This window comes from Ovis canadensis, chromosome 3, assembly GCF_042477335.2.
Source record: "Ovis canadensis isolate MfBH-ARS-UI-01 breed Bighorn chromosome 3, ARS-UI_OviCan_v2, whole genome shotgun sequence".
Classification (NCBI taxonomy): domain Eukaryota; kingdom Metazoa; phylum Chordata; class Mammalia; order Artiodactyla; family Bovidae; genus Ovis; species Ovis canadensis.
Genome location: NC_091247.1, coordinates 150318751 through 150328811, shown reverse-complemented (window position 1 = coordinate 150328811; position 10061 = coordinate 150318751). Strand labels below are relative to the sequence as shown.

At 41.2% G+C, this 10061-nt stretch overlaps 1 protein-coding gene across 42 annotated transcripts in view; it reads left to right on the top strand.

The window, feature by feature from the left end:
• PPHLN1 (periphilin 1) overlaps positions 1-10061 on the top strand; it is a 169325-nt gene that overhangs the window by 495 nt on the left and 158769 nt on the right. For 10 of the 42 annotated variants that reach the window (XM_069584553.1, XM_070292314.1, XM_069584572.1 and 7 more), the window contains exon 2: positions 87-220. The exons of 26 other annotated variants lie outside the window; for them this stretch is intronic. The gene's annotated coding sequence lies outside the window, so the exon portion shown is untranslated. Of the gene's footprint in view, positions 1-86; positions 652-10061 lie in introns of all 42 variants that reach the window. 6 more of the 42 variants (XM_069584571.1, XM_070292306.1, XM_069584579.1 and 3 more) reach the window with 1 other exon arrangement.

The following is a 10061-nucleotide window of genomic DNA, read 5'->3' as shown; positions in this document are numbered from 1 at the left end:
AAAAAGAGGGCTGAGCTAGGTGGCATCGGTGACCCCAGGTCAGTTAGTAAGTCGATAAATTTACTGAATGTGTTCGACGTGCCCAGTTTGGTTATAGGCACTTCAGGAGTTACAAAAAAGTGTAAAGCGGCCTTTTTCTGGAGGATCCCTCAGTCTTGTTGGCGAGACAAGGTCAATTTGGGGACACTCGAATTCACACGAGGACTCATCCTGAGTATTGGTATGGACAACTGTAAAACTTCCTGGCACCTTTTTTCTCCCTATAAATCTGTAATGGGCAAACACTGCTTTTTCTCTAAGTGGCTGTAAACAGGCCCATCATTCCTACAGAAACATCAGAAAATAATGCAGGGTAGTTTATACTTCTACCCACCGGCACACGCAGACCAGCCCTCTAGCCATTCCTGGGAGCCTGCGTGCCAGCAGCCCGGAACTCAGAGCCTCTCGTGGAGCCTGCACGACCCAGGTCGAAGCTGATGTCTTCTAGAGAGACGGAAGTGCAATCCAGCCAGGGCGCAGCAGAATTTTGAGACGCCTGAAGGCCTCTGTGTCCGCCAGGGGACCGCTGGGACTAATTCTTTTGGCAAACTTGTGGCCAGCCAAAACTGCCATGCTTCACATCCCTGTTAATCCTTGGTTACCGCCTGAGATGTAAGCCCTTTTGTTCTTCTATGCTACACCCTCATCCCCGTGCTGCTTTGTGCTGGCTCCCTCTCCCTTTAGGCTATCACTGCTTCTCCCTCCTTTTCTTCCCACATTTCACCCCTCAAAACAGGAGCTGTGTTCTCTGAAACCTGCTGTGCTTAACAAACTCTTTTACAGATTCAACCTCTTTATGGAAATTACCTTAAATCTCTTGACTCTAATACTTGTTTTTTCTCTCCAGTCATGTCAGTTGAGCCCTTTCTCCGACCCCTGCATTTATGGGTGGATCATGGCTCTTGCTTCCCTGGCTTAGGCAGTAAAAAATCTGCCTGCAATGTGGGAGAACTGGGTTCGATCCCTGGGTCGGGAATATACACTGGAGAAGGAAATGACAACTCACTCCAGTATTCTTGCCTGGAAAATCCCATGGACAGAGGGACCTGGAGGGCTACAGTCCATGGGGTCACAAAAAGTCGACTGAGCAACTAACACTTTCTTTCATGGCTCTAGACATATTCAACTTATTTCCATTTCTAATGCTTTTATCTTCTGTCAGTGTCTTTGCAAAGTTCTTTTTTTCTCTGAGACATTTGATTTTCCTTATCCCAAGCCTACCCCTTTCTGGTTTATTCCTACAGCTGCTAAAAAATCTCAGTTTTAGTCACTTTCTCTGCATGGTATTCCTAACCTCCCACAGACAGAGTTAAGTACCCTTGCCATGTGCTAAGTGCTCTCTACTTGCCTTTTAGTAGCATTTATCAGATGCATCCTGATTGCTTACCTCTTTGTCGTTGCTACTATGCTAGGCTTTAGCTCCTAGGAGGAACTGTCTTGTTTACATTTATAACTCTAGTGCCTAATAGGCAGTCAAGAATTTCTTGAATCATTGCAGTTGCTGCAGATAGAGTCTCAGAATTCAGGTAGTTGATGTCATCTTCTGATTTTAAAATGTAAAAATCTTTCAAAAGGCATCAGCTGCTTCTCAGCTACAGCTGCTTTGGCTATGTGACTGTGTGCTCCCAGTGTTGCCAGAGCGCCCAGTTCTTTTCAAGGAAAGTTGGAAATACAGTTTCTTAAAGAGGCTATCTCCTAGTTTGTAGATGTGGTCAATGGAATAATGTTTTATTAAGAAAAAAGAAACCTGGGCCAAACAGGTCACATGTGGCTTCTTAGTCATTGGTTTGGAATCTGTTTTAAGTGTTGTAGGGTTCAGGAATGGGCTTTCTGGAGAATAACAGATCTTGAACTGGGCCTTGATGGATGTTTGGAAATTGAGTAAGAGAACGAAAAGAAGTATTCCAGTTGGAGAAGTAAGTGTTCTTCCTCTAGGGTAGTGTTCTAACTCTAGGGCCGTGTTCATTACTTTGTGACGCGGTGAGGAGGAAGGCATGGAGAGAACAGGAGGTTAGGTGAAATAACAGAAAGGGGGCATATGAAGGGCAGAGACGTTTGGATTTGTTACAGTTAACTAATAAACTCTTAGGGTTCTTTTTCAGGGAGACTTCAGCTATGAATTTTAGCATGGTTAATTGAGTGTCTGTCATAAGCAGGGAATGGAGGGTAAAAGACAGGAAGGAGCCTGGCCAGTTAAGACTGTAACCTTTATCCATATGTGAAATGAGGTTTAGATTTGAAAATATTATACTCAGTCAAACATCTGATAATTTTGCCTGTTAATTTCCGTTACTTGTTCACTTACGATGAACAGTCAAGAAGCTACTGCTGCTGCTGCTGCTAAGTCGCTTCAGTTGTGTCCAACTCTGTGACCCCATAGACGGCAGCCCATGAGGCTCCCCCGTCCCTGGGATTCTCCAGGCAAGAACACTGAAGTGGGCTGCCATTTCCTTCTCCAATGCATGAAAGTGAAAAGTGAAAGGGAAGTCGCTCAGTCGAGTCCGACGCTTATCGACCGCATGGACTGCGGCCCACCAGGCTCCTACGTCCATGGGATTTTCCAGGCAAGAGTGCTGGAGTGGGGTGCCATTGCCTTCTCCCAAGAAGCTACTACTAAGTATTTAATACTTAAAGAAGTTTTCTTAAAACAGTGGAAAGTCAGGTAACGTGGCACTAGTAGAGAATGCAGCACTTTAACAGTACTCAGTTCTGATGTTCATTATGAAGCAAGCAGTGATCTTCTTTCTTCTAGCTTCTTCACCTTCAGTCCACCTGTGTAGTTTGAGGTTAATCTTCTGGAATGACATTTTCCTCTCACTTTGTTTCTAGGTTTAAAAGCCTGCAGGGAGCTCCTCCTCTAGTTTTTTGCTTTGTTGTGCCATTTAATGCCTTTGAATTTGTTCTCTCTGCCCTTGCCTGTTTGCTCTGTGAAGCAATGCGATATGGTGGAAAAGGCTTCACTTTTAAAGTCATATAGGCCTGAGTCTGCGGAGAAGGCAATGGCACCCCACTCCAGTACTCTTGCCTGGAAAATCCCATGGACAGAGGAGCCTGGTAGGCTACAGTCCATGGGGTCGCTAAGAGTCGGGCACGACTGAGCGACTTCACTTTTGCTTTTCACTTTCATGCATTGGAGAAGGAAATGGCAGCCCACTCCAGTGTTCTTGCCTGGAGAATCCCAGAGACAGTGGGCCCCCGTCTACGGGGTTGCACAGAGTTGGATACGACTGAAGTGACTTAGCAGCAGCAGGCCTGAGTCTGATTCTAGTCTCCCTAAGCCTCTGAGATTTGAGCTTTTCAGAGCCTCTGTGTTTTTTTCTGGAACGGGAGGGATAATATCTTCTTCAGGGGAGGAAATGAAAGCTTGTTAAGTACCTAAGCAGGCTCATTTCTGCTCCTTTGCAAAGCGAATCTTCTGCCTCATCATTTGTATCTTTCTTAGGCACATTTCCATTCTGTTTTCTTGGATTCTACCATTTATTGTTGCTCATCCGCATTTAAGTGATCTTATATTTGATTATAGCTTCCCTGGTGGCTCAGATGGTAAAGCGTCTGCCTGCAATGCAGGAGACCCAGGTTCAGTTCCTGGGTTGGGAAGATCGCCTGGAGAAAGAAATGGCAATCCACTCCAGCACTCTTGCCTGGAAAATCCCATGGACAGAGGAGCCTGATAGGCTACAGTCCATGAGGTCGCAAAGAGTCGGACACGACTGAGTGACTTCACTTCGCTTCACTTCATATTTGATTATATTTGAATTTTCTTGGCTTTTTAAAACTGCCATTGCCTGTATTTATCTCTGAGCACTGAACAGTGATTAATTTCTGTGGATTCTTTGCTTTGACCATTTTAGTTTACATCCAGTGTTTTTATTTTCCTCATACACTTTATATTCTAAAATTTATTTTTGTTTCAGATGTCTGGAATTTTAAACATTTTCAAGTAGAAATAGTATTATGTAATTTTTAGGCTCAGGCCAACAATTAAAAACTTATTTTAATTTAGAATATCAGGAATATGTTTACCTTGCTGTAACATCAATGGATCACATCCTAAGGTGAAATAAGTTTAAGATTTAAAAAAAAAATGTCCCAGGCAACTATATAGGGATTTTGGAGAATAAGATCTAAGTATTAGTATTTTTTGAAGCTCTCTAGATGATCCTCACGTGAAGACAGGGTTGAGAATCACTGCTTTAGGTGCTGGAGCTAAAGGATTCTCATTGGTACCATTTGCTCAAAAATGAAGTGGCATTAGTGTCAGGAGAAGTGTGATAAGACTCATAATCTAATAGTGCTCATTGGAAGTTTTCTGAATAACCAAAAGGTAAAAACCAATATTTAGGTTCTCCAGAATAGCTCATATAGTGGTCATATGAATAATATGTTTATTTGGCCTATATTTAATAAGTACCTTTACTCTGCTAAACAACAGAAGTAAGAGAGGTACACAGTCATTGCCTTTGCAGTGGTGTTTAGTTTGGGAGGGAGGAGAGGAAGGAAAGTAAATTGAATATGATGTTATATAGTACTAATATAGTAGGGTGCTTTAAGAGGCCTGAAGAAGAAACGTCACTCTTTCTGGAGAATATAAGAAAATCTTACATTTTAGCTGAATCCTGCAGGAGGAGTCGAGAGTTAAGGCAGATAAGTTGAAGAAAGATACTCTAGGCAGGAGAAAGGTTGCCATGATAGGGTGATGAGAAATAGTGGCATACTTGCAGAACAAAATGTAGTTTGGTGTGTCTGGAGGTTCTGGAGACTGTCTGGGAATTGGTAGGTGAAACTGGAGAGATAAGAGAAAAGTCAAAAATAAGCCTTTTTCAAGTTTAGGCGGAGACTTCATTCTTAGGAAATGGGAGAGTCACTGAGAGATTTTTAAACTAGCTGTCTTATGAGAACACTCTTGCTATAGTTGTTGGGTGTAGGAGGTGACATCAGAAGCAAGGAGACCAATGTTTTACTGTTGGAGGGTCCAATGACTAGATTAAAAGGATATGAACAAAGACATTGATTGCTGGGATAGGGGAGTGGAGACATGTGCCTTATATATTGAGGTGATAGAAATAATTGGCTTTAGTTAACTGAGATATGATAAATTTTGGTTCTTGTGTGACTCAGGTTTCTGATTTGGGCCTTTGGTTATCCGATATGGTGTCACTGACCAAAATAGGGAAGACAGGAGATGAAGCAAGTTTCTGAGTAGTGTGAAGGCATACTGAATTGGAGGTGCTGTGAGATATCCTCTTGAAAGGAAGTGGGGATGTGGGAGTCATTTATCTAAAGAGGGCATGTTACCAGCATTAACAGATATTTTCCATGGATACTGAACACATACATTGTATGGATTGTTCTAGGTGCTTAATTTTAATAAATTAACAATGTAGATCATGTAGTTCATATTCCTAGTAGCAAGGAACCAGTAATGTAGATCAGAGTTATCTAGTATCTTAGCTGATTAGTGCTATGAGAAAAAAATAGCAAAATTAGGGGAATCTGGTAGAAAAATGACATTAAGACGACTTTGGAAGTGACATTGAGGGTTAACCATGCAAATACCTGGAGAAAAGCATTCTGGGTGGGGAATTGCTAGTGGAAAGGCCTGAAATGTTACCTAATTGCTCACTGTGGTTTGCTATCAAATCAGTTATTGAATGAATATAAAGAGTGAAAGGAATGCATTGGGGAAGGAAGGAAAGCTATTTATCCTGAGTGTATTTAATACTGGAAGTTGACTAGAGAGATCTTTCTCTAATGCCTTACCTGTGGAATCAAAGCATAAATAGTTTGACAGGAGGATATTGCACTCAGCATTCTTTATGGTCCAGCTCTCATATCTGTACATGACTATTGGAAAAACCATAGCTTTGACTGTATGGACCTTTGTCGATGAAATGATGTCTTTGCTTTTTAATACACTGTCTAGATTTGTTATAGGTTTCCTTCCAAGGAGCAAACATCTAATTTCATGGCTGTAGTCTCCATCTGCAGTTATCTTTGAGCCCAGGAAAATAAATCTGCCACTGTTTCCATTGTTTCCCCATCTATTTGCCATAAAGTGATGGGACTGGATGCCATAATCTTAATTTTCTGAAAGTTGAGTTTTAAGCCAACTTTTTCACTCTTCTCTTTCATTTTCATCAAGAGGCTCATTAGTTCCTCTTTGCTTTCTTCCATCAGAGTGGTATCATCTACATATCTGAAGTTGTTAATATTTCTCCTGTCAATTTTGATTCCAGCTTGTGACTCATCCAGCCTGGCATTTTGCATGATGTACTTTGCATATAAGTTAAATAAGCTGGGTGACAATATACAGTCTTGAAGTACTTCTTTCCCAGTTTTGAACGAGTCAGTTGTTCCATGTAAGGCTCTACTGTTGCTTCTGACCCACTTGTATGTAGGTTTCTCAGGAGACAAGATGGTCAGGTATTCCCATCTCTTTAAGAATTTTCCACAATTGGAAAATTGCAGTCCACACAGTCAAAGGCTTTAGTGTAGTCAGTGAATCAGAGGTAGATGTTTTTCTGGAATTCTCTTGCTTTTCCTATGATTCAGTGCATGTAGGCAATTTGATCTCTGGTTCCTCTGCCTTTTCTAAACCCATCTTGTACATCTGGAAGTTCCTGGTACACATACTATTGAAGCCTAGCTTGAAGGACTTTGAGCATCACCTTACTAGCATGGAAAATGAGTGCAGTCGTGCAGTAGTTTGAACACTTGGCACTGCCCTACTTTGAGATTGGAATGAAAACTGACCTTTTCCAGTCCTGTGGCCACTGCTGAGTTTCCAAATTTGCTGACATTATTGAGTGCAGCACTTCAACAGCATTATCATTTAGTATTTTAAATTGCTCTGATGGGATTCCATCATATCCACTAGCTTTGTTCATGGTAATACTTCCTAAGGGCCACTTGACTCCACACTCCAGGAGTCTGGCTCTAGGTCAGTGAGCACACCATCATGATTATATGTTTCATTAAGATCTTTTTTGCATAGTTCTTCTGTGTATTCTTGCCATCTCTTCTTAAGCTCTTCTGCCTCTGTTAGATCCTTACTGTTTCTGTTGTCTATTGTGCCCATCCTTGCATGAAATAGTCCCTTGACATCTCTAGTTTTCTTGAAGAGATCTCTAGTCTGCTATTCTGCTGTTTTCCTCTGTTTTTTTGCATTGTTCATTGAAGAAGTCCTCCTCTCCTTAGTATTCTCAGTTCAGTTCAGTTCAGTCGCTCAGTCGTGTCTGACTTTTTGTGACTCCATGAATTGCAGCATGCCAGGCCTCCCTGTCCATCACCAACTCCCGGAGTTCACTCAGACTCATGTCCATCGAGCCGGTGCTGCCATCCAGCCATCTCATCCTCTGTCGTCCCCTTCTCCTCCCGCCCCCAATCCCTCCCAGCATCGTCTTTTCCAATGAGTCAACTCTTTGCATGAGGTGGCCAAAGTACTGGAGTTTCAGCTTTAGCATCATTCCTTCCAAAGAAATCCCAGGGCTGATCTCCTTCAGAATGGACTGGTTGGATCTCCTTGCAGTCCAAGGGACTCTCAAGAGTCTTCTCCAACACCACAGTTCAAAAGCATCAATTCTTCGGTGCTCAGCTTTCTTCACAGTCCAACTCTCACATCCATACATATCAATTCAGTTGGGTATATCTTTCCCTTTCTCCCTGCTTTCGCTTCTTTTCTTTCCTCAGCTATTTTGTAAAGCCTCCTCAGACAACCACTTTGCCTTCTTGCATTTCTTTTTCTTTGGAATGGTTTTGGTCACTGGCTCCTATACAGTGTTATGAACCTCTGTCCACAGTTTTTCAGGCACTCTGTATACCTCATCTAATCCCTTGAATATATTCGTCAACTCCAATGTATAATCATAAGGGATTTGATTTAGGTCATACCTGAATGGCCTAGTGGTTTTCCCTAGTTTTTTCAATTTAAGCCTGAATTTTGCAGTAAGGAGCTCATGATCGGAGCCACAGTCAGCTCCAGGTCTTGTTTTTGCTGGCTGTATAGAGCTTCTCCATCTTCAGCTGCAAAGAATATAATCTGATTTTGATATTGACCATTGGTGATACCCATGTGTAAAGTCATCTCTTATGTTGTTGGAAAAGGGTGCTTGCTTGATCAGTGTGTCCTCTTGACAAAATTCTGTTAGACTTTGCCCTGCTCCGTTTTGTACTACAAGGCCAAATTTGCCTGTTACTCCAGGATCTCTTGACTTCCTACTTTTGCATTCCATCCCCTATGATGAAAAGAACTAACATCACTTTTTGGTGTTAGTTCTAGAAGGTCTTGTAGGTCTTCACAGAACCATTCAACCTCAGCTTCTTTAGCATTACTGGTTGGGGAATAGGCTTGGATTACTGTGATACTGAATGGTTTGCCTTGGAAATGAACTGAGCTCATTTGGTCATTTTTGAGATTGTACTCAAGTATTGCATTCCCGACTCTCTTGTGAACCATGAGGGCTACTCCATTTCTTGTAAAGGGATTCTTGCTCACAGCAGTAGATATAATGGTCATCTGAATTAAATTTACCCATTCCTGTCCATTTTAGTTTACTGATTCCACAGGATGTTGATGTTCACACTTGCCATCTCTTTGCCATCTCCTTCTTAACCACATCCAATTTACCTTGACTCATGGACCTAACATTCCAAGTTCCCATGCAGTATTCTTCTTTACAGCATCGGACATTATTTTCACCACCAAACACATCCCAGCTGAGCATTGTTTTCACTTTGGCCCAGCAGCTTCATTCTTTCTGGAGCTATTAGTAACTGCCCTCTGCTCGTCTCTGTGTTGGACACCTTCCTTTCTGGGGGGCTCTTCTTTCGGTGTCTCATCTTTTTGCCTTTTTGTGCTGTTCATATGGTTCTCGCAACAAGATTACTGGAGTGATTTGCCATTCCCTCCTCCAGTGGGCCATATTTTGTCAGAACTCTTCACTTGACCCGTCCATTTTGGGTGGCCCTGCATGGTGTGGCTCATATCTTTGTTGAGTTACAGAAGCCCTTTCTCCATGACAAGGCTGTGATCCATGAAAGGGAGTATTGGTTATTAGCAAACTTATGAAGCCTATATTTTCCACACTGAAGTCTAATTCTGTTCTCTGCCTAATTGTGACGTAGAGGGTCCTTCCATTTTTCTGTTGTATTCTTCAATTTTCATGTGGTGTTGGATTAGAGAACTTTACTAGAGTACTTCTGATACTCCTCTAATGGGTGGAGGTTAGTGAAGTGATGACAGGTAAATAAACATCATCACTTCACTTTGCTGGGAGTCTAAGCTCCTTGGTTTAATTTAGCTGATGAGCTTCAATTACAGAAGAGGTCAATAGCCTAAATCTGGGTAATGTCATAAACATGTGCCTCTGTTCTGAAGATTGCTGTGCTCATCACTTAATTCTTAAATGCTTCAAAAATTACACACTAACTCTTTGAATTCAAGATGATACTAGCATATTCTTCCCTCATTGCCCTACACTAACTTCATCATATCCTCCTGCTCTAATACCTTTTCCCTTTTCTGTTATTTTAAAATCTAGCTTAAAGTCCATTTTCTTTACAGCCCATTGTTTTTTCCCTTTCTTTTGCAGGTAATCATCAAACTATGTCTTCTGTTTTGTTTTACTAACAGTACATGGTTGCATATGGAGTTGTCTATTTATATTTCTATGTTTCCCACTTATATAGGTTTCTTAAGAATGAAAGGGGTGTTTTCTACTAATGGATGCTAATTATTTTGCTACACCAAGCTCTATTTAATTTCACCACTATCTTGTGCTCTACTATTTTATACACTTATTCTGAAAATACATAGTAATTCAGATAATAAAGATTATATTTTGTTATTGCTGTTTTATAAAAGCAATAGGTATGGGGAGAGAATGTTTAAAAGCTAAATAGCTGCATATTCACTAAAAATATTAATATTTTGGTGTATTCACTAGTAAGAAATAACTTTAAAAAGTGAAATAATTGATTATAAGAGATTGCTTTATAGCCTAATGTTTATATTTAATCACAGT